This window comes from Zalophus californianus, chromosome 9, assembly GCF_009762305.2.
Source record: "Zalophus californianus isolate mZalCal1 chromosome 9, mZalCal1.pri.v2, whole genome shotgun sequence".
NCBI classification, from domain to species: Eukaryota; Metazoa; Chordata; class Mammalia; order Carnivora; family Otariidae; genus Zalophus; species Zalophus californianus.
In genome coordinates, this window is record NC_045603.1 from 25,995,996 (window position 1) to 26,020,202 (window position 24,207).

At 42.4% G+C, this 24,207-nt stretch overlaps 1 protein-coding gene across 7 annotated transcripts in view; it reads left to right on the forward strand.

The window, feature by feature from the left end:
* The window catches only part of TMCC3 (transmembrane and coiled-coil domain family 3), a 295,326-nt gene that overhangs the window by 48,294 nt on the left and 222,825 nt on the right, over positions 1–24,207 (forward strand). Inside the window, exon 1 of one of the 7 annotated variants that reach the window (XM_027593446.2) lies at positions 21,851–21,923. The exons of the other annotated variants lie outside the window; for them this stretch is intronic. The gene's annotated coding sequence lies outside the window, so the exon portion shown is untranslated. Of the gene's footprint in view, positions 1–21,850; positions 21,924–24,207 lie in introns of those variants that run through there. 7 annotated transcript variants of the gene reach the window in all.

Below are 24,207 nucleotides of genomic sequence, written 5' to 3' on the forward strand. Positions count from 1 at the left end.
CATTTCTAGCTTCAGCTGTCTCCAGGAGATGACTTTGGATGCTGGGTCTCTATGGCTCCACATCTCCAGAGATAAATTTCCAGCCAAGTCTTGAATACCTCTACCTTTCTTCTCTCCAAAGTTCCTCAAACTCAGTGTCAAAAATGGAACTCATTTCTTACTCAAGCTGGATCCTCTTAGGTTTCTTATTTCAGGGAGCCCCATTGCCCTTCTTCCAGAGGCTGAGGCTTTGGTGTTTGATATCATCTCTGACTTTCGCTCAGTCCTCATCAGGACCTATATATTGTTGGGTGAATCTTGGTCTTTCCCTTCTACTGCCACCCTTCTATATTTAGATCTTGTTTCTCAAACCAGAGTCCAAGGATTTTTCTGGAGCTCCATGCTCATATTCTTGGGGATTTGAGTGTTCTTTTTATGATTTTTAAAAAATTTCTTTTAAGATTTTATTTATTTATTTGACAGAGAGTACAAGTAGGCAGAGAAGCAGGCAGAGGGAGAGGGGAAGCAGGCTCTCCACTGAGCAGGGAGCCTGACGCGGGGCTCGATCCCAGGACCCTGGGATCATGACCTGAGCCGAAGGCAGCCGCCTAAATGACTGAGCCACCCAGGCTCCCCGGATTTGAGTGTTCTTCAAACAGTTTTACAGTTTCTACTCATGCCCAGGATAATCCAACAAAATTAACAAGTACATGTTTGGGGTAGTCCAGATTTGTAACTGAGTTCTGCCACTGATTTTATTTATTTATTTATTTTATTTATTTATTTACTTATTTGACACAGAGACACAGTGAGAGAGGGAACACAAGGAGGGGGGGTGGGAGAGGGAGAAGCAGGCTTCCCACTGAGCAGGGAGCTCGATCCCAGGACCCTGGGATCGTGACCTGAGCTGAAGACAGACGCTTAACAATGGAGCCACCAGGCGCCCCTCTGCCACTGATTTTAATGTCCATGTTTGTGCTGTGTGTGTTGGCTCTAAGTTGGGCAGGTCCTCTTCTGGGCTCTCATGGTGCCCAGCTTCGTCGAGAAGTCCTCATATTGTTGTAATAATGTGAGTCTGCCTTTCCCAGCGGACTCAGATCTTGGAGGACAGGGACCATGCCTGGCTTATTTTTGTATTCCCAGAACCTGCCCTTAGACCCAACACATAGTGGGCGCTTATGGTTGTAGTCATTGTGTAGCCAGCTGACCCTTGAACAATGTAGGGGATGCAGACACTCCCTCCCCCGCATGCAGTTGAAAATCTACATATAACTTGTGACTCCCCCAAAACCTAACCAATAACATAAACAGTTAATACGTATTTTGTATATTATATCATATACAGATAATGTATTCTTACAATAAAGTAAGCTAGAGAAAAGAAAAATGTTATTAAAATCATAAGGAAGGGGCGCCTGGGTAGCTCAATCTATTAAGTGTCCGCTTTCGGCTCCGGTCTTGTTCCCAGGGTCCTGGGATCGAGTCCCACATCGGGCTCCTTGCTCAGTGGGGAGTCTGCTTCTCCCTCTGCCGCTCCCCCTGCTTGTGCTCTCTCTCTCTGTCAAATAAATAAATCAAATCTTTAAAAAAGGTTTAAAAAAGGAAAATCATAAGGAAGAGAAAATACATTTACAGTATCTAAGTTATCAAAAAGTATCTGTATGTAAGTGGGCCTGTGCAGTTCATGTGTGTTGTGTTGTTGATCAAGGGTCAGATGTGTATTGTTTTGGAGTCTGATTTTTTCTTCCATACACATCCCCATGTATGGCTAGAGTTACTTTAGTATTTATGTAGTATTTAGTCATGTTGATAGATGACATTTGATTTAAACCATCCCTTATTTTTAGATGTTTGGGTTATTTTCATTTGTGGCTATTTGAGTAGTACATTTAAAAACATCTTTGAAGAAAGTTTTTTCTCTCATCTAGGTTGTTTTCTTAGAAATCCCTTAATGGAATTTACCGGGTCAAAAGGCACAAGCTGTTTTATTCCTCTTGTAATATGATTCTAGTTTGGTTTATTTATTTATTTTTTATTTAAGTGGAAAGACCAGGCTGAGTTGTAATGTATGACCTCTTTTTAGGTAAGTTTCTTTCATTTTCAGTGAAACTGTCTTTGATTTGGAATCAAGCTAGAAAGAACAAATGATGATTATTGTCCTTCTGCCAGTACTGTCATTGCTCACCCAGACGGCTGTCCCTTCCTCCAGTCTTCCTGCCCGCAGCCACACCTTCAGAAATGTGGGCTGTGTGGTCCCCTCAGCCTGAGTAATGTCGCAGCGGGCAGGTGGAATCCTTTAATCCAGTCCAGCTCCGCTCTCAGGGCATTTAGAGCCCTTCACGACATGGCCTCTGTTTCCCTTTCTAGGCTTATCTTTGGCCATGGCCCAGATGCACTTTCTGTTCACCCTGAAGGCACTATTTTCAGTTGAGAATGTACTTGCTGTTCCCTCCGTGTGAAATGAGTTCCCCAGCCCCGTGCCTGCCTGGCATTGCCTTCCTCAGTCATGGGGTCTCCAGTGCTGCTCTCCTTCCAGCCCCTTATTACCCCCCCCTTTCAGAACTCCTTCCACCTGTCATTAAAGCCTTTGTCAGCTCTCTAGAAGCACTTTAATTTTTTCATCTTCTCACTTAGATGGTGAGCTCAGTAAGGATAGGAATTTTGTCCGTTTTGTAACCTGGCTTTCTACAGGGACTAGCACATAAGCTGGTCCTCAACGTTTTCTGAAGAAACAGGATTGTTATTCCGGTTACTCTTTTATAAGTGGACTACTTATAGGTAAGTCTAATTCTTTGTGAATTGAGAATCCATTTATGGTTGACCCTGAACAACATGGGGATTAGGGGCGCTGACACCTCACACAGTCAAAAATTCTTGTATAACTTTGACTCCCACCAAACTGCTAATAGCCTACTATTGACCAGAAGTCTTACTGGTAATATAGTCAGTTAACACACATTTTGTATGTTACATGTATTATATACCGTATTCTTACAAGAGAGTAAGCTGGAGAAATGTTATTAAGGAAAGGAGGAAAACACATTTACAGTACAGGTGGGCCCTGTGCAGTTCAGACCCGTGTTGTGTTGGTGTTCAGGGGTCATCCGAATACAGTAATTCTCAGTTGTCCAGAATATCGGTGTGTCTATTCTCCCCTCCCATCTTTCCCCACCTCTTTGGTATTTTTTTTAATGGGCAGCTGTTATAATTTTGTTAACTAAGCTGTAAACCACAGCCTGTAAGCTACATGAAAGGACCGCTAGCTCACCATCACATCCCCAGGGCTTAGTACTCCTGCCTGACTCCAGTAAGCACCCAGTAACCGCTTGTTGAATGGGTGAAGGCATGAATGAATGACACTTTGAAAACAGGAACTAACCCTGTGGCATGTCACAAACCCAGACAAATGGGAACTACATTTATGCATTTGCTGCCTTTGCGTAGACATGTCCACCCTGTTGTAGTCACTGTTCTGTTAATGTGTCCATTTAGCTCACTGCTTTTCTTATAACCTCTATGGCATCTGCTATCTCTACCATTACATGACTCTGAGGGCTTGTTTGAACCATGCCATCTACCTCAGCCGTTTAATGGGAGATGCCTGGGAAATGTAAACTCCAAGCCAAGAAGCTAACACCTTGATGTCATAGGCAGGATGGTTTGTGTGCACCCCAGCAAGGAAGCAGACATTCTGGAGGGCTGGCTTCCTCATTTATCTCCAAATGTCAAATCTAAATCAATCCACATCCTGTGGTTCTGGGGGATAAATAACTGAATCATATCTGCATGACCGAGGTGATTTATAGAGACGTGATATTATCCAGAGCCTGCTGCCAAAACAGGAAGAGGTCATTTTGAGGAAAGCATGAAACACTGGCAGAGATCACATCCCCTTTCCCTGTGTCCCATCTCCTTGGGATACCTGTTTCATTTCTTGGTGAGAATTTGTGGGTTTTTGACCACAGCCTATTTTACAAAGAACAAAAATTTCCATCTGCTACTTAAGTTTCTCTCTTGGATTACTAGTCCTTATTAAAATGCTTAATAAGAGAATAAAAAACTGAGGTAGTAATTAATGGAGAGGAAGGAGTAGTTTGGTGTTTGGAGGGAAGAGAATTATTTTCAGCTTGCTTTGGAACCATGAGTGACAGGAAGGCTTGAGGGGAAAAAACACCTGAATGGCAGCAAAAGTCCTGCTGTTCGGTTCACTAAAATAGGTGTTGTACATTCTCAGTGACCTACTGTCAGGCCTGAGACTTCTTTTAAAGCCCTGCTGTGTGAAAGCTAAAATCTTTTTCTTTTTTTTTTTTTAAAGATTTTATTCATTTATTTCAGAGAGAGGGAGAGGTAGCAGGGGGAGAGGAGGAGGGAGGTGGGAGAGGGAGCATGAACAGGGGGAGGGGCAGAGGAAGAAGCAGACTCCCCGCTGAGCAGGGAGCCTAATTGGAGGCTCCCAGGCCCCTGAGATCATGACCTGAGCCGAAGGCAGATGCTTAACTGACTGAGCCACCCAGGCGCCCTGAAAGCTAAAATCTTAATTGAAACTGGATTGAGCTAGTATTGTATTTATTAAAGTTAATGTTAGTGCTGATGGCTCGAATGCATTCTTTTCCTGATGCCAGAAGGACTGCAGGAAGCTTTGCAGCCCTGAGCATCGAGCTTTAGCTGCAGGGGCAGCTGGAGGCGACAGTTCAAGGACCAGGGTCTGGCTGTCTAAGGGGCAGAGGCTGGCGTAGCTGTGCCAGAAGGAGTGTGGGGCCCACGTAGCAGGTGGTGTGACAGGAGGCTGACCTTATGTCAGGATGTGGGTGAGCAGACACAGGGGAAAACCAGTAGTGCCTGGGTACACAGAAGAAAGTAGAATATTGAATCAAAGGGGCCCAGGGAGGGCCGAGGAAGGCAAGGACTTGCACATGGTACAGATGTCGTGTTTGTCTTGCTCCAGGATCAAAGCCATTGAAGTTACCTTGGCTCTGAAATTCAGGGGAAGCTGACATATTAGGGTTCTCCAGAGAAGCAAACCAATAGGCTATGTATAAATGTATATACGAGGAGGTTTATTAAAGGCATTGGTTCATGCACTTATGGAGCTGAGAAGTCCTACGATCTGCTGTCTGCAGGCTGGAGAACCAGGAGAGCCTGGGGTATAACTCAGCCCGAAGGCCTGGCAGTTGGCTGATGGTATGTCTTGAACTGAGTCTGAAGTCCAGAGAATTGGGAGTGTCGATGGTGATGTCCAAGAGCAGGAGAAGATGGATGTCTCCGCTTCAGCAGAGAGCACGAATTTGCCCTTCCTCTGCCTCTTTGTTCTGATCCTCAGCTGACTGGGTGATGCCTGATCATCTCCTCCAGAAGCACCAGTTATCTGAGCATCCTTTAGCCCAGTCACGTTGACACTTAAAATTAACCATCACAACTGATTAATTCTGAAGCACTGGTGAAAACTCATGCATTTACTTCGGGAGTCCCCTCTCCCTGTCCACCACGGGCACTGTAGGAAAGGCCAGGCTCTGGCAGCCTGAAGGAAGAGGGGCACATTGACAGCGGGTGGATGATTGTTGTTTGGGCCTACATGAATGTAGAATTCTCCAGCTACTCGGAGGAAGTTTTCTGTTGTTGTTTGTTGCACACCTGCCCCTGTGAAGAGGACTAAAAATACATTTTGGATGAGGACATGAGCAGATCAGACCTCAGACCCAAGGATAGTGAGATGTGGAAGGCTGCGAGTGGACTGGGGTGTAGGTTGGACCAGTTGTGCTGTTGGTTTGTTTTGTGATTCTGGACACATGAGGAATTGTGGATTAGGGAGAAGATAGAAAGATAGGAGACTGGGGGGGTGGGGGCAGAAGTCCTGAATTCTTGTTCTGAATCAGCCACGAATTTATTGTCACCAGAACTGAATCTGGAACATATCATTTGGATTTGGAAGCTTTGGATTGTTTAGAAAACAGTGAGGTTGGTTCCCAAACATAGGTTTAACATGGAGTTTTCCTCAGTTTGAGGCAAAATGGGCAGAAAGAAAATGACTATGTTTGGCTTGTCATGAAGCTAAGTGGACTCAGTTTAATGGATTCTCCTTTATTCTAGGATTAAGCATGTCCTACTTTTTGCTGTTAAATTCCTTTCTTTTATGAAGTGATGGTGACAGTAGATGGTGTTTTGATTGTTTCTATCTTTTAATGACTTGGCAAGATAAAAAGCTGGTATCTGTTGTTTTAATCCTTTAAATTGTTTTTCAAATTTTAATGGCATACAAAATCCATAATATTCAGACCCGATAACCTTTAAAGTTGCTTTCAATTCTGACAGTTGGGGAGTCTGACCTTTTCTTGCCACTTGTGATCGTGAGGTGACAAACTCAAGTGTCAGTTGATGTTTGCATCCTGAAACAGGCTGGGTTTTGGCCTGGAACGATCACTGTGCCAGCACCTAAGTTGTTATAGATGTTTCAGCTTTTTCTTCAACTGAAACAAAACCTGAAGCATTACTTTAAATCTCAGTTTGACCAAAGATTACAACTGAAATAGCAGAGAAACACTGCCAGACATTGTTAATGGGGGAGTGTAAATTGGCCTAGTGGAGGGATCAGCAAACTTTCTGCGAAGGTCCAGAGAATAAATATTTTAAGCTTTACAGGTCACATGAGATCTGTCACAAATTCTCCTCCTCTCCCCACCTTCTTCTTCTTCTTCTTTTTTTTAAACAACCCTTTTAAAAATGCAAAAACGTTTTTAGCTCATGGGCTGGATTTGGTCTGTGGATCATAATTTGCCAGCCCCTGATCTTGTTTGTCTGGAAAGTGGTTTGATGTTATCTGTCCGAGTTACAAATGCATAGTTATCCACTGTCCGAGTTAAAAATGCTGAGCAATCCACTTGCTGGAATTTATTCTACAGATAGGCTTTCATCTGTGCAAAATGGCCTGTGTACAAAGTTACTTATAATAACATTGTTTGAAATACCAAAATACTGGAAGCAACCTTAATATTCATTGATAGGAACTGGTTAAATAATAGCATGTCCATACAGCAGAATCTGATATAGTCTTTTAAAACAACAAGGCAGCTCTGTGTGGAATAATGCCTGAGATGTACCATGAAGAGGGAGAAAAGCAAGGTACCATTGTTTTTAGTACAGTGCCATTTGTTAAAGAGAGTAGTGTTTGTGTCCGTGTGTGCATGCCTGTGGGTTCATGCATATGCAGTGCTGGCACTTGCTCTCCCTCTAGAGTATTGATAACTATGGCTGTCACTGAGGAGGGTAATTGAGTATCTTTGGAATAGAGATGATAGGGAAACTTTTTACTTTATATGTGGCTTATGAATTTTTTTTAAAGATTATTTATTTATTTATTTGACAGAGATAGAGCACAAGTAGGCAGAGAGGCAGGCAGAGGGAGAGGGAGAAGCAGGCTCTCTGCTGAGCAGGAAGCCTGATGCGGGACTCGATCCTAGAACCCTGGGATCATGACTTGAGCTGAAGGCAGCCGCTTAACCAGCTGAGCCACCCAGGCGCCCTGTAGCTTATGAATTTAATGCCATGTGCATGTATCACTTACTCAAAAATGAATCTTTAAAAAAGAATTGCAATGAAGGAAATAATGATAATTCAAAGTATGAGTGAATTCAAAGATGTTATTGCTTGAAATGGATTTGAGTCTTTTTTTTAATCACAAGTGAATGTGTGCTCTCCTGAAAATTTTGCACATCTGGTTGCCTTTGCATGAAGGCACTTTAACAGAATAGTAATCCTTTTCCAGCTGTTGGTCACCTAAGGTGGTAAAATACCCATCTCCAGAGGTTGGGTTTAAGGTTCTGCTCTTGGTATTATTCCTTCTGATTTTTTAAAATTGTGAGCAGTTATACTACAAGGTGACCTGATGAATGAATGTGTGTGAGGAGAGATTAGCTTAGTAGCAAAATAAATGTGCTAGAAGGTTCAGTGAGACTTGTCCAACCCCTTGGGTTTTTTTTTTTTTTTTTTTGTTAGTGTCCTAAAAGGTATAGCTGGTGATGGCAAAATCTTTAACTCAGACTTGCTCCAGCTTATGGCTACACCTCTAATGGTTGTTACTCTGTGTAGTCCTAACCTCTGTTTTTCTGTATTCCTGACTTACTAAAGGCAGAGATGTGGAACACGGTTTCCGAACTGTCACTCTCCCCTGAGTCATACCCAGCCGTGTCTCTGTGGCTGGCCATGGAGTCTCTCCTCTCTCTCTCTTCCCTCCCCTCCCACCTGGGACATGTTTAAATGGCTCACTTGGCAATTCTTTCTCCTTATGCTGACCAGAAGGCCCAGCTGCTCCCGTGGGTCCACGAGACAGCTAAATCACCTAAATCAGCAAACAACCAGCTGACCACAGGGTGATAATTATACCAGGGTAAGCAGTCCCAGCCAGGATCAGCAGAGTCATGTAATTGACCACCACACCTAACAGTAAGAGCTATAAGCACCTACTATTGTATGCCAGTGACATTTTCAGATTGCTTTCTCTGCAACATTATTGTGAAAATATATACATATGGGGATGGACAGGTGGTTGGCTGGGTGTTCAGACATGAAAAAAATAAGGTTATCTTTCCCCTCCTATATAACATTGTTTGAAAAGATGGAGAAATGTTTCTGGTGCAATAGAACAAAGCAAAAAAACAAAGTTGGGGGTAAGTTCCAGCATCAGCAAAGTATTGTAGAGTTGGTGAAGTAGTTCAAAGGGAAAATGATCCCTTAAGAAGGGGCTATATCTAGCAGGAGCCATAGAAATGTTAGTACACTGAAAGTCCTTCCTTCTCTATAAACTGTTTAACTTAATCTGTTGGAATTTCCCCCCTCTTACCATGAGATAATGAGTTGGTATTGCAGTGAACTTATTTAAATTTACAAATATCAGATAATGTCTGTGTTATGTAATTGCTATCACTCAAGTAGAAGGGCTACCCTAGCCATATGATTTTATTTTATTTTATTATTATTTAAAAAAATTTTTTTAAAAGATTTTAGTTGTTTATTTGACAGAGAGACAGCGAGAGAGGAAACACAAGCAGGGAGAGTGGGAGAGGGAGAAGCAGGCTTCCCGCTGAGCAGGGAGCCTGATGTGGGGCTCGATCCCAGGACCCTGGGATCATGACCTGAGCCAAAGGCAGACGCTTAACTACTGAGCCACCCAGGCGCCCCTATTATTTTTTTTTTAAAGATTTTATATATTTATTAGAGAGAGAGCTCGAGATGGGGGAGGGTCAGAGGGAGAAGCAGACTCCCTGCTGAGCAGGGAGCCTGATGTGGGACTTGATCCTGGGACTCCAGGATCATGACCTGAGTCAAAGGCAGTCGCTTAACCAACTGAGCCACCCAGGCGCCCGAGCCATATGGTTTTAAATACCTGATAAAGTACATGAAAAGGTTAGAAAAGAAACTCTAATGGAATCATTCAGGGTGTTGGCATAACACTTTATTCCAGGAATATAATCATGTTTTTTAGAAGTCTGTAAATAGACCCTGTAGTCAGTTGTTGCAATAAGATAAACCACATGCATACCCATTCTTAATTTAAAAAATAAAAAATAATAAAATAATTCTTAGAAAAATGATTTAAGTGTATTGTAAGCCAAAAGGAGAATGTGTGTGTGTATATTCACAACATGTACATATATCTTAAGCCAGCTTCTAACATGACACACATGATGTAGGAAACACTAGAGATTTCCATTAAAATAAAAAAAAACCCAAGATATTCATTATTGTTCTGGCATTGCTTGCCAGTGCAATAAAGCATGAAACATATATTTAAAGTATAGCTGGGGGGCGCCTGGGTGGCTCAGTTGGTTAAGCGACTGCCTTTGGCTCAGGTCATGATCCTGGAGTCCCGGCATCGAGCCCCGCATCGGGCTCCCTGCTCCACAGGAAGCCTGCTTCTCCCTCTCCCACTCCCCCTGCTTGTGTTCCCTCTCTCACTGTGTCTCTTTCTGTCAAATAAATAAACAAAATCTTTAAAAAAAAATAAAGTATAGCTGGTAATAGGAAGAAAAAGGGTTTTTAAAATAAACAACATAATTACATATCAATGAAAAACAAGTATGGTTACTAGGTATTTACCCAAAGGATACAAAAATACTGATTCAGAGGGTTACATGCACCCAGATGTTTACAGCAGCATTATCGACAATAGTCAAACTATGGAAAAAGCCCAATGTCCATCAGCTGATGAATGGGTAAAGAAGTTGTGGGGTGTGTGTGTGTGCGTGCATATGTATATATGGTATATATACCATGCACAATGGTGTATTGCTCAACCATAAAAAAGAACGAAATCTTGCCACTTGCCGTGAAGTGGATGAAGCTAGAGAGTATTATGCTAAGTGAAATAAGTCTGTTAAAAGACAAATACCATATGATTTCACTCATGTGGAATTTAAGAAACAAAACAGGTAAACATAAGGGAAAAAGAGAGGCAAACTATAAAGCAAACTCTTAACTAGAGATAACAAACAGGGTTGCTGGAGGGGAGGTGTACGGGGTGGGGGTGTTGGGTTAAATGCAAGATGGGCATTAAGGAAGGCACTTGTTGTGATGAGCCCTGGTGGTGTTTGTAAGTGTTGAATCACTAAATCCTACACTTGAAACTAATATATTACACTTCATGTTAGCTAACTGGAATTTAAAAACTTGGAAGAAAAAAAAAAGTATGGTAACACTCCTAGAATTATGAGAGCTCAGTAAACTTGTGGGTGTATACACGAGGAGCAATCATAATACTGTATATCAGCAATAATCTGTTAGCTATAATGGTAAAAATACTTCTCTCAACAACAACAACAAAAAGTATAAAACCCATAGAAAAACTCTCACACATTTCTGGGCTTACCTGAACAAAGGAACTTAGAAGGAGATTTTTTTTTTTTAAATTGGAACAAATGAAAACTACATCATGTTTCTGAGTGTTAGTATAGTGAATATTATACATTTGTACTTTTTCTCCAATTATTTTATAGATTTTATCTAAACCCTTAGAAGCAGTGTTTGGGAGGGGAGACCAAGCGAGGGGGAGCAGGGAGAACAAGCCAATGTGGAAGGCGATGCCTGAAGGGGTCAGGGAGGGGCAGAGCTCTGCAAAACAGGAATGAACTTCAAAAAGAAAAGGAGAGTGATGACTTCAGTCCCTAGTTTAAGTGAGAGAGATTATGAAGACCTAGAAAAAAGGAAGATCTTGGAGAAAGCTGATCAGCAGCCCACTTTCTTTCCCTGGCTGAAAAAAAGGAACTGTTGGCTCCTACTGGGGGCAAGGCTGGGATAAGCCATCTGCGTTTGGTGCTCTAAGATCCTCTCCAAGTCTGAGACCATCACCTTATCCCAGTGAGGACCAAGTATCTCATGTATCTGAGTCAGCTGGGGGCTAGCTGGGGGGTGGGGGTGGGCGCTTATTTTTATGCACCTAGTTTTCTCATCCTAAAGCAGACCAGCCCTGGTTTGTTTTCAGGTTGTAGAGAAGGGTTCCAATAGAGTAGCAGAAGTAAGCAAATCCTCTTGGGCCTAGGTTGGGAATTGGTACATTGTCAAGTCTGCCACATTCTATTGGTCAGAGCAAATTACAAGGCCAGCCCAGCTCCACGGGGTGGGGAAATAACGCCCTCCCACCCCCATGCCCTTGATGGAAGAAGCCACACAATCATGTTGAATAAAGGAGGTGGATACAAGAGGAGTGGATCATTTGGAACCATTTTTGCAAAGCAATTTGTTACTGCATCTTAAAAACAAAGAAAAACAAAACAAAAAAGCCTTACCCCAAAATCACAGAAATAAACTATGAAGTAAAAGGCATACATTTAGGTGATGAGAACTTTTAAATGCTTCCCTTCAAGGTTGTCAGGAAGATTTTATCTTATCACTCATGAATAGTTGAGAGTCTAGTGACAGTTTATCTTTTGAAGTAGAAGTAGGCATTTAAATCAAGCTGTTTTTAGAAAGAGGAGAAAGCAAAGTCCTCTCTGTAAATGAATTAATATTGATGCACACTCAGAATTTGTCATTTGGATGTATCAGTAACTCATCCTGTGTGGGTCTTTTTTTTTTTTTTTTAAAGATTTTATTTATTTGAGACACAGAGCATGAGCGGGGGAGAGGCAGAGGGAGAGGGAGAAGCAGGCTCCCTGCTGAGCCAGGAGCCCAATGTGGGGCTCGATCCCAGGACCCTGGGATCATGACCTGAGCCGAAGGCAGATGCCCAACCATCTGAGCCACCCAGGCGCCCCCATCCTGTGTGGGTCTTCAGCAAAGTGCTGAGTGTTGGGACCACAGCCAGAAAAACAGACTGGAACCTCACCATACCCAGAGACTTACCACTGTGTCCATCTTGCTCGTCATAGAAATGGAATTTAGAAAAGATCCTTCCTTGCTAAAGACAACTGAATAACTAGGATCATACATGCCATTCTTTCTTGATGTGAAGTCATCACGGCTGTGGCATTAGTAAATGGCTGATAACTGAGAGATCCTGTGATGCTTCTCAAAGTGGGGACCGTGGGGCACACTTAGGGGTTTTGTGGGGACCTGAAGAAGCCTTAGCATAAGCATGATGCTTCTTCCTGGACAATCACTTTTGTTTCATTTTTAAATTTTCTATTTTATTTACTTTTTTAAGTAGGCTCCACATCCAGTATGGAGCCCAACTAGGGGCCTGAACTCATGACCCTGAGATCAAGATCCAACTGAGACCAAGAGTGGGGCACGTAACCAACTGGGCCACCCAGGCGCCCCTAAACTTTTTTTATTTTGCTGTAATAGCATCTTACAGAAAAGTTGCAAATATAGTATAGGGAATTCTTTTATATCCTTCACTGCCTTCCTCTGATATTAACATTTTACATAACCATGGCACATTTATCAAAACTAAGAAATTTACGTTGGTACAATGCTATTAACTTTAGTTATTAACTACAGACTTCATTCTGATTTCCCTGGTTTTCTACCAGTGTTCTTTTCTGTTCCAGGATCCAGTTCACGTTGCATTTAGTTGTCATCCCTCCTTATTCTCCTTCAACTTAGGACAGTTTTATCTTGCCTTATACGACCTTGACAGTTTTGAAGAGTAGTGGTTAGGTGATTTGGAGAATGTTGAAATGGGTTTCTCTAGTCTATGATTAAACAGGGTATGGATTTTTGGGAAGAGTACAGAGGAGGTGATATTCCCTTGTCATTATGTCTTATCAGGGAGTGTATGTTGTCAACATGACTTATCACTCATGATGTTAACTTAACCACTGTCACTTGGTTACAGGGTAGTGTCTGCCGGGTTTCACTACTGTAAAGTTATCATTTTTCCCCTTCTATGATCTTTTTATTAGAAGAGAATCACTGAATCCAGCCCAAAGAGGGAGGGGATTTAGCTCTACCACCTGGAGGGAGGAGTATCAAAGGATCTGAGGGCGCATTTGAAAACCACCACAGTGACTAATAATATTTTTATTCACATTAATATTTTGGGAAGATATTTAAGACCATGCAAATATCCATAAAGTGTCACCCCATAGGTCATCACAGGTCCTAACAGTCCACTATTGCAGAGTCACTTTTTGGACTGAGATGTTTCCTGTTACAATTACCCCTAACGAGAAGGGAAGAGTCATGCCTGTCCATCACACCTGAATTTGATTTAGCCTTCTGGATTATTTTATATGTTGCCATTTGTCCAGAAGGAGCCTGGGGATTGGACTGGGGCTTTCACAGTGGGCGGGGGGGATGGTGTGCAGTCTGGTTCACAGGCCGCGGTGAGTGCCAGGAGGGGCACCTGTTGGGAGAGCTACCTTCTCGCCTTGGTTGTGTCACTACAAAGATTTGTGACCTCAGGCAAGGCCCTGAATCAGACAGTCTTGGCCTAGTGTGTATTCTCATCTGACTGTGAGAGGCGCAGACACCCCGTCCTCTCTTTTCTGCCTTATTTTCCTCATCTGTAAAATAGAGAAACTGGGTGGATGACTTGGATGAATCTTAACATGCTGTGATCCTAGGTTGCTGCTCAAAAAGGGCAGCTACTGGGAAGGATGCAGACGTGCTGGGCCTGGGGGAAAGTGAGTGTGCAGCCCACCACAACGTAGGAGGTATGTCAGAGGAGAGACGGGCCTCGAACCTGAGCTGGGAGGGTCCTGGTGCTGCCTTCTGCCATTTCTTCTGTGTCTTCTCTTCTGTCTGTCCCTTCATACGAGCTACAAGGAATTTCTGCAGAAGAGGTAAGCTGAGTACTCCAGCTAGAAGTGGGTACTGAAGACAAGCCAGGAAGATTTCCAGAGAAAAATGCCACAGTTAACTCAGCCTCTTAGACCCTGTGGCAAGTTCTTTCTGGGCCCTGTCTTATGTCTGTCAGTGGCCCAGGGTCAGCAGATCCCTCTTCCGTCTGGATGCTGAAAAGAAGGAAATTCTTGGTCCTCACTGGGATCAGGTGATGGTCTCAGACTTGGAGAGGAGCTTAGAGCACCAAACGCAGATGGCTTATCCCAGCCTTGCCCCCAGTAGGAGCCAACAGTTCCTTTTTTCAGCCAGGGAAAGAAAGTGGGCTGTTGATTAGCTTTCTCCAGGATTTTCTTTTTTTTCTAGGCCTTCATAATCTCTCTCATTTAAACTGGAGACTGCTGAAGTCATCATTCTCCTTTCTTTCTGAAGTTCATTCCTGTTTTGCAGAGCTCTGCCTCTCCCTGACCCAGTCCTTTCAGGCATTGCCTTCCACATTGGCTTGGTGGCTTGGTGTTCTCCCTGCTCTCCCTCGCTTGGTCTCCCCTCCCAAACACTGCTTCTAATTTGTAGCTGCTTGTAATAGCCCTTCAGCCATCTGAGACCTGGCCCCGTGTCAAGTTTCTTCTTTAAAAGTAATGTTTCAGGGCGCCTGGCTGGCTCAGTCAGCGGGGCACATGACTCTCGATCTTGGGGTCATGAGTTCGAGCCCCATGGGGACTGTAGAGATTACTAAAAAAAATAAACTTTAAAAAAATTAAATAGTCTTTAAAACCTGCATTTATTTTGATTTCCAAACTAATATATGTCTGCTGAGTAAGACTTGGGAAGTAGAGAAGATAGTAAAAGCAGTAATCCCACTGGCCAGAGAATGGCTGTTAATGTTTCATTTATTTTCTTTTGCTCTCTTTTTGGAATATGTGTATACATGCAGGGAGGATTCTTTAACATCACTGTAGTCCTGTTGTCCCTAACATTTTATCACATGTTCTTGTTTTGCTTTCATTTTCCCACTAGCCACTGTTAACATAACTAACTCTTGGTGTGTCTGTGCATTTTTTTTAAGTTCAGTGATGTTCTACTTATTTAATGACCACACACCCACTTTCTTTTCTCATGTAATCCCCAATGTTTTCACTCTCGTTTTCACTTTCATTTCCCCTCCGTTTTAGGAGGATGATGATGTTTTATATATAAAGTACTTACATCAGACACTATTTTTTTAAGATCTGTTTATTTGAGAAAGAGAGCACGCACAAGCGTGGGGAGAGGCAGAGGGAGGGAGTGAGAGAAATCTCAAGCAGACTCCCCACTGACTGTGGAGCCCCACAGGGAGCTGGATCTTATGACCTTGCTGAGCTGAAATTGAGTTGGATGCCTAACTGACTGCACCACCCAGGCGTCCTTTCAGACACTATTTTATTTTTTTTAAATAAAAAAGATTTTATTTTTGAGGGAGAGAGAGAGAAAACAGGAGTTGGGGGGAGGGGCAGAGGGAAAGGGAGAAGCAGTCCTCCCCACTGAGCAGGGAGCCTGATGCTGGGCTGGATCCCTAGGAGCCACCCAGGCGCCCCTCAGACACTATTTTAGAAACTATATTGGTCCATTCATCCTCGGAATAGTCAACAGGATTGGTGCCTTAATTAGCCCCTTACAATGGATGAGGAAATGGAGGTTTAGGAGCTTTTCTGATGTCACACACTTTGGTAAGGGACAGAACTGGATTTGAATCTTGTTACTGGCTCAGAATCCGTATTCCTAATTCCCTTGGTATTCCCCTTATGAGCACTTCCTTTCCAGGTCAGGGACATACTCTTTAATGGAGATAGTGGACTGTAATCCAGAGCAACAGTACTTTCCAGTTTTTATGGCTAAAGCTGTGTGTTAAGTCTTGGCTGCTTCCAAGCTCTGTGACCTTTGGTAAGTTATTTCATTTCTCCGGGCCCCTGTCGGCCTTCTCAGTTCTCAAGTTCTATGCCTTTATTGTCGGAAGAAGCAGAACAGAGGCAGCATTCAAGGACAGACCCGGAATGACAGAGGCATTATTATCCCCTCAGGTTTCGGCGCACTTGCATTTGGCCCCAGTACGCATTCCTGTAAGGAAGTGGTTTTTCTCTATTTTACTGAGCAGGAGGTAGGTAGTGCCCAGGAGAAGTCCCCACGGGGGCTGTGAGCTTTTCTTAGAGGCTAAAAGAGGTCCTTGTGATAGGTAAATCCCATTTGAACATTTTGAGGTTTGGGGCTTTGGTGGCTGACGAGCCAGTGTGGAGACTGAAGCGCCTGGGCCCCTTCCCAGGTGTTCTCTGAGAAGTGTGGCTAGAAGGACATCCTGGAAGATTTGGGTTCTTTAGGGGGCAGCTTGTGCTGTTGGGCCGGGCAAGCCAGAGGCCACCACTGTACTTCACCTGCCATTGGTGATGAAGTGTCCACCTGGTACCCCAGATATTTTCCAGGGTCTTGTTCCACCACCCCTGCCCGGCAGAAGGAAAAGGAGAACCAGAAGTTTGTCTTACAGAACAGAGTTCATTCCTATGCACTTTCTCTTCCCTTTTCATGTAGACTTAAAAAAAAACGAGGGGTTTTTCTGAACTTGGTTGGCCTCCAGCTGTTTACCTAGGAGGCAGCCAGTGCTGTCCCCCCAGCCCCTTGCTCTGCTGTGTGGGTGTTGGCGATTCTCTGGTGCAGGGCCTGGTAATTGTGCTGCTGGGCCAGCCCCTCTGGCAGGCGGCTTCGGTTCCCCAGTGTTGTTTTCCCGTTTGCCAGGAATCTCTGAGGAGATGCTGACATTTTCTTCATTTCGGTCTTCTAGAAACAAACCACAGAAACATACCTATTAAAAAAAACAAAACAAAACACACTTTTTTTTTTTTTTATTGTTGACTTGCTTTTACCGGGGATAGAGTAGCATTTGTTCTATACAGTGAAAAATTTGGGGACCTTATTTCAAAGTCTAAGTCCCTAAGATAATGGGACCCCTGGTTATGTTCAGGCAATGGGAGTCTGAATTAAACTGAGTAGAGCAGTAATGAAGCAGTAAATGTACGTGGAAAACATACACGTATCAGTCATGTTTTCAAGCTTCCTGTGGGAGCTGGGGTTGTAGTAATAAAATGATGACATGTTGGTGATAAAAACCAACAGTAACATGAGCATTTGTTGAGTACTTACCATGTGCTGGTTAGTGTGCTCATTTAAACAGCTCTGTGGTATGTGTGAATTCTGTTTTGCAGGAACGAGAAACTGAGGCTCAGATTAAGTCACTTGCTCAAGGTTACCTAGAAGTAGGAGAGCTGGGCTTTAGACACAGGTGAGCCCACAGTCCCCACCTTAACCTCCAGGCACGTTACAAGAGAGTCTGGGCATTTATAGCTTCAAATTTTGAGATACCAGGAGAAATTGTATTGATAAATAAAATAGAAGAAAAAGAAAATTTGTTCTTTCTCTCCATTATGTTTCTTTGAACTGAACATAGCTTATGTAATGAATATGTCTAAACTAAAAGGACACTAAAAGGCATTTCTCCAAAGAAGTTTTGTAAATGGTCAGTAGACACATGAAATGGTGTTCAGCATCACTGATTGTTAGGAAAAATGTGTATTAAAGCATAATGAGATATCATTTCATACCAACAAGAATGTCTAAGATAGGGGCGCCTGGGTGGCTCAGTGGTTGAGCGTCTGCCTTCAGCTCAGGTCATGATCCCCCCGGGGTCCTGGGATCAAGCCCCGCATCGGGCTCCCTGCTCTGCGGGGGGCCTGCTTCTCCCTCTCCCTCCGACCCTGCTCCCTACCTGTGCTCTCTCTCTCTGTCTCAAATAAATACATAAAATCTTTGAAAAGAAAAAAAAGAATGTCTAAGATAAAAAGCGAGACAATGGCAAGTATTGGTAAGGTTATGGGGAAATTTGCGCCCTCATAACTTGCTGTTGGGATTGCTGAATGGTGCAGCCACTTTGCTAACAGTTTGGCACTTCCTCAAATTATTAAACACAGAATTACCGTATGATCCAGTAGTCCACTCCTAGACCAAAAAGAAATGGACACATATGTCCACACAAAAACGTGTGCAGATGATTTGTCTTTTTATTATTCCATTGTAAGAGTTTTTTTAAAAATACAGTTTGGGTACAAGTCCCTTGTCAGATATATGATCTGCTGTTACTTCCTCCCATTCTGTGGATTAGTTTGTCATTTTATTAATTGTCTTTTGGTGCACAGAAGTTTTTAATTATGATGAAGTCTAATTTATCTGTTTTTTTCACTTGTCACATGTGCTTTGGTTCTGCATGTTTTTGAAGTGCTAAAAATATTAGCTTATTTTTTATTCCAGGCCAGTTGATTGCTATAATATACAAGAGGAGCTAGCTGTAATTGAATAATTCATGTCCTTTGCTAGAGGAGAATAACAAGCCCACACAACCCTGAGTTTCAGTGATATTGATGGTTTTCCTTCCTTATCTTTGGGTATTCCCCACTCCCAAGCACTTAGCATGCTGTTGTGCATATAACAGAGGCTCAAAAAATCCTTGTTGACTTGGGGTGCCTGGGTGGCTCAGTTAGTTGGTTGAGCTTCCGACTCGGGTTTTGGCTGAGGTTGTGATCTCATGGGTTGTGAGATCTGCTGGGAGTGGGCTCTGCTCAAGCTCAGTTCTCAGCAGGGAGTCTGCTTGAAGATTCTCTCCCTCTGCCCTTCCCCCGACTCACGCGCGTATGTGCTCTCTCTCTCAAATAAATAAATAAATATTAAAAAAAATACCTGTTGATTAAATCTAGAAAGGAAAATTGATCTTTGCTGAAGACCTAAGCTGTATTTTGTTTGAGCTTTAATAATAAGTCTGAGTTCAAATCTTGGCTTCACTTATTATGTGGCTTTTCCTAAGCATTCACCCTTCTTGAACCTCAGTTTCCGTACCGTAAAAGAGGGACAGTAATGTTTACCTTGGAGGATTGTTGTAAAGATTGCATATAAAAACTTACATACGTGGAGAGATTCCACAAATGGCAGTGACTACTTATATCAATTAATTGAATTTATATCTTAGTTTCTCCATTTAGTAAGATGGGAGTGATGTTTGTCTTTCAGCCATCTCAGTAGTATACATAGAGATTCATGAGATATTAGACTTGATTCTTCCTTGCTTCCTTCAGTAAGTCAAATAGTCCATTTCCTAGAACCTCCAGAGAACTTTCCTTGGTCCCCGGACCATCTCCATTTTTGTGGAATTCATATCAATGGGACATTAAGTGTATAAGCTGGTTGTACTGCCTAATACAGTAGCCACAGGCCACATGTGGTTATTTAAGTTAAAATGAATTAAAATAAAAAATTTAGTTCCTCAGTGGTACTAGTTATGTTTCAAGTGTTACATAGCCACATGTGGCTAGTGGCTACCATACTGAACACTGTTTGTTCAGAACATTGTGATTGTCACTGAAAGTTCAGTTGGACAGCGCTAGAGCAAATGTTTGGACAATTTTATGTGACTTCCTGTTCCAACGACAGAGCCTGTGAAATACAGATTTTCTCTAACCTCAGCTAAGCAGCCCCTTCCCAGCACCTTCCTGCTCCACTTAGGGGATGTCAAGCTCAAGATCCTGAGTGGTTTAGAATCCTGGGAAACAGGGAATTACATAACCCAGGATGGTTTTATTCTGCGTTCTTGTTATTTCAGAGATTTCAGCTTCCTCTCTGCTGCTGATGTGCCTTCACATTACGTGTGGTCATTAGGAAGGCCAGCAGGGGGGCCCTTCTGGGCAGTTATGGTTGGGTGAATACCATTGTGACCCGAGGGAAGGAAAGATGCTTCCCCATATCCCTAATTTTCTAGGATGTATCAGGAGCTAGGAAAAAAACTATATTATAAATGGATATTTAGAATTCTGGAATTTTTTTCCAGTTATAGAATTAAGATAATGTTTAAAGATTGGAGTCTTTACAGATTGTTTCTTTGTTTGTTTATTTATTTATTTATTTTTACAGATAGTTTAACAAGGAACCCCTGAATGTTCCTCTCTATTTGTGACCCCATTAAACTGACATCAGATTTCTTCCTAGTGACTTTGGACATATTCTAATTAGATTGCAGTGTACCTGCATTCTTCTCCTTGACTTAAAAAACAGTGGCTCAGTCAGTTCAGTGTCTGACTCTTGATTTTGGCTGAGGTCTTGATCTCAGAGTCGTGAGCCCAAGCCCCGAGTCAGGCTCCATGTTCCGTGGGGAGTCTGCTTGAGTTCTCTCTCTCTCCCTCCCTCTCTACCCCTCCTCACCGCTCAAGCTCACACACGCGCTCTCTTGCTCTCTTTCAAATAAATAAAATCTTTAAAAAACAGTAGGAGAATTAAATTCCTTTTTTTAACGTTTTTTTAAATTGTACTATGTTATGTTAATCACCATACATTACATCATTAGTTTTTGATGTAGTGTTCCACGATTCATTGTTTGCGTATAACAGCCAGTGCTCCGTGCAATATGTGCCTTCTTTAATACCCGTCACCAGGGAATTAAATTCCTTTTGCTGATAGATTTGCTCTTACATCTTCCTTTCTCTTCTCCTACAAATCTTCTGAAATCATGCTTCCCATAAACCATTCCTAGAATTTATGCGTGCCTTCCCAGATGGATCCTGCGGATAGTTTCTTTTTGACTTGATCCAGGACGTGAAATAGTGCATTGAATGAGGGGCTGTGGGTGTACATAGGGTTCACATTCTTTTCCATCTGCTTTTAGGTGTTGACTTAAGTAAGTGTTCATTCACTCTGACTCCTGCAGATCAGATGAATGAAACTATAGTCATCCTCAATGGAAAGAAGTGATTAATTTTTTTTAAATTTTATTTTATTATATTAATCACCATACATTACATCATTAGGTTTGGATGTAGTGTTCCATGATTCATTGTTTGCATATAACACCCAGTGCTCCATGCAGAACGTGCCCTCTTTAATACCCATCACCAGGCTAACCCATCCCCCCACCCCCCTCCCCTCTAGAACCCTCAGTTTGTTTCTCAGAGTCCATAGTCTCTCATGGTTCTTCTCCCCCTCTGATTCTCCCCCCCTTCATCTTCCCCTTCCTACTATCCTCTTTTATTTTTTTTTAACATATAATGAAACAAATAATACATTATATGTTTAAAAAAAAACAGAGTTGCTGGAGTGGTGGGGGATGGGAGGGATGGGGTGGCTGGGTGATAGACATTGGGGAGGGTATGTGCTATGGTGAGCGCTGTGAATTGTGTAAGACTGAAGAAGTGATTAATTTTAGACTGTCAGCCTTTCCAAAATCTGGATTCTAGTAATGTGCCTTAGGAAAGGGAGTGTATGGTTAAGTTTTCAAACAATAAGTGAAGCGCAGCTAAATGGGTTTCTTCCTGGAAGAAACTCAGGACCCTATGTTGATGGGCACGGTAGCTTTCCAGGAAGGGAAACTTACCTGACCCTGGAACGCTTGTGTGGGGACCAGTGGTCTGCAGGACCCCTGTTAGAAATTGCTAGACTGAAGGATGCTGTCTGAGAAACAGGAAAACAGCTGCCATAGGAGAGTGTAAGTGGAGCAATTTTGTGCATACTTCTGCTTTTCGTTTCTCAGTTGTTTCTCAGTTTTTGTTTCTCAGTGATTATTTTTAACCCAGATTTGGTCATTTGAAGCTTTCATAAACTCACAGGCCCTTATCAGATAAAGGTGCCCCAAATCCTACAGAATCAGGAACATCATCTGGCCTGAAGAGAAGGTAAAAATTGCTGCCCGCTTTTTTGTTGCTGTTAAGGAACCTTTTCGTGAAGCTGCCAATTCAGTTCTTTCTGGCATACATTTAGGGTCTACTAAATATGTATTCCTGCTTCAAGGTACAGTCACATTCTAAGAAATAAGCAATTTATGGGCAATTCTTGTATGATGAGAATCTGCTAATGGCTTTTTGAAGACGTCTGAAGCTCTGAGGACAGATTTTGCTGTCAGGGCCATGGATTATATGTGTGTCTTGCTTCTGTTAATACTTTCCTGGGCAGATTAACTAAATGAACTTCTATTTAACGTGGTCTAATAGTGTTAGGGTAGTGCCTGATAACAAGAGCAGCAGTAATAGCTAACATTTTTTAAGTGGTTGCCATCTGCCAGGCCCTGTTCTAAATATTAAATATGTTAGCTCATTTAATCTTCACAAAAACGCAGTGAGGTAGCTGTTTTCCCACTTTAAAATGGGAAAATACTGTAGGCACTCTATAATAGTGAAGGCTAGAATTAATTATTGGGTCTGTGTTCATACCAGTGAATAACAAGACATTTTATAGTACATTTTCTTTAATTTTGAGACAGTGCTAATTTTCACAATTAGCACATATTTGTATGTAGTATGTAGCACATAATTGATTTTGCAATTAATTTATTCTTAAGATATCTATCATATATTTTATAACTTCTAATTTGTAATTTTTAAACGTCGGTAGGTGCCAAAAAAAAGGAGTTTACTTAACATTTTTTCAACAGCCTATTCTCAGTCCAGTTTCTGTATTTGATGCTAGGAATGCAAAGATGACTGAGACCCCATCCTTGTCCTAATAGAGATGTCATCAAGTGGGGAGGAGGTATAATCCTCCAGTTGTCATTTCTTAGGCTGTGACAGAGAAAGTGGTTTCTTGCATTTTATTTTAAAAAGTCAGAAAATGTTTGTAGGCTGCAGTGGGACAAGAAGCTGGGGAGAAGCCATGGGTCTTAGATGATTTTTTCCCTAGCTTTATTGAGATATTATTGACATATAACATGTGTAAATGTAAGGTGTACAGTGTGATGATTTGATATGTATGTGTATTGCAAAATGATTACCAAAATAAGGTTAGTTAACACCTCCAACCCTCACACAATTACTTTTCTGTGTATGTGGTGTTAACATTTAAGATCCTCTCTCAACAACTTTTAAGTATACGATACAGTAGTTAGATGTAGTCACCTTGGTGTACCTTAGATCCCCAGAATTTATTCATGTTAGAGCTGGAAGTTTGTCCGACCTCTCCCCAATTCCCCAGCCTCTGGCAATCACCATTCTACTCTCTTTTCCTATGGCTCTGACTTTTCAAAATTCCACATGTAAATGAGAATACACTTGGTCTTTCTCTGTCTGACTTATTTCTCGTACCTTAATGGGTCCATAAAATCACTTTTGAGTTGTTTTGCAGGCTTTACTTGACTTCACCCAAAGCAGTCAGCTTCGGGGTGTAGCATCATGCTACTCTTGAACTCAGGCTTTTCTAGATGCTGGGGAGAGGGATTATCAAGGACAGAGAATCACATGCTGTGCAAGGAATACCAAACTGTTCCTAATGCAAATGAAGAGAAGAAAGCCGAGGTGTGGGGGGAATGCTCATAAGATGAAAAATGAGGCCCTGGCCATAAAGCCCTTGCTTCCCTTGGCTGAATTAGCTTTAAAGGAAAAGGAGGGCAGGGAGGAGGCAGAGTTTCCCCAGGAAATTCTACCCGAAGATGCATTTCAAGTTGGTAGGCAGGGCTCTGGGCTCTTGGAGAAGCCATATCTAGCAGCCAACCCAGACCCTTACTATAACCTGGGACATGCTTTCCCTGCCCCCCAAATCAGCTTTGCTGCTTGTTGTGCTGTGATAATGAAATATTTGTCTGTTGGGTTGTGTGATTCCACAGGTAATCATGCTCCTTCAATAAAATGATTGGCTGAACGGAGTGTTGGGAAGCTTTTGTTTTTCTTTTCTTTTTAAAGATTAATTTATTTCAGAGAGAGCATGAGCGGGAGGGGCAGAGGGAGAGTGAATCACAAACAGACTCCACGCTGAGCATGGAGCCTGACGCAGGGGCTCAGTCCCACAACTGTGAGATCACAACCTGAGCCTAAACCAAGAGTAGGACACTTAACCGACTGTGCCACCCAGGCGCCCCTTTTGTTTCTCAATAATGTATATTGAGTGCTTTATATGTGCCAGGTGTTGCTCTAAGCATTTATTTTCATGTCCTTGACTCATCAAGTCTCTCCACGGCCCTCTGAGGTGTGC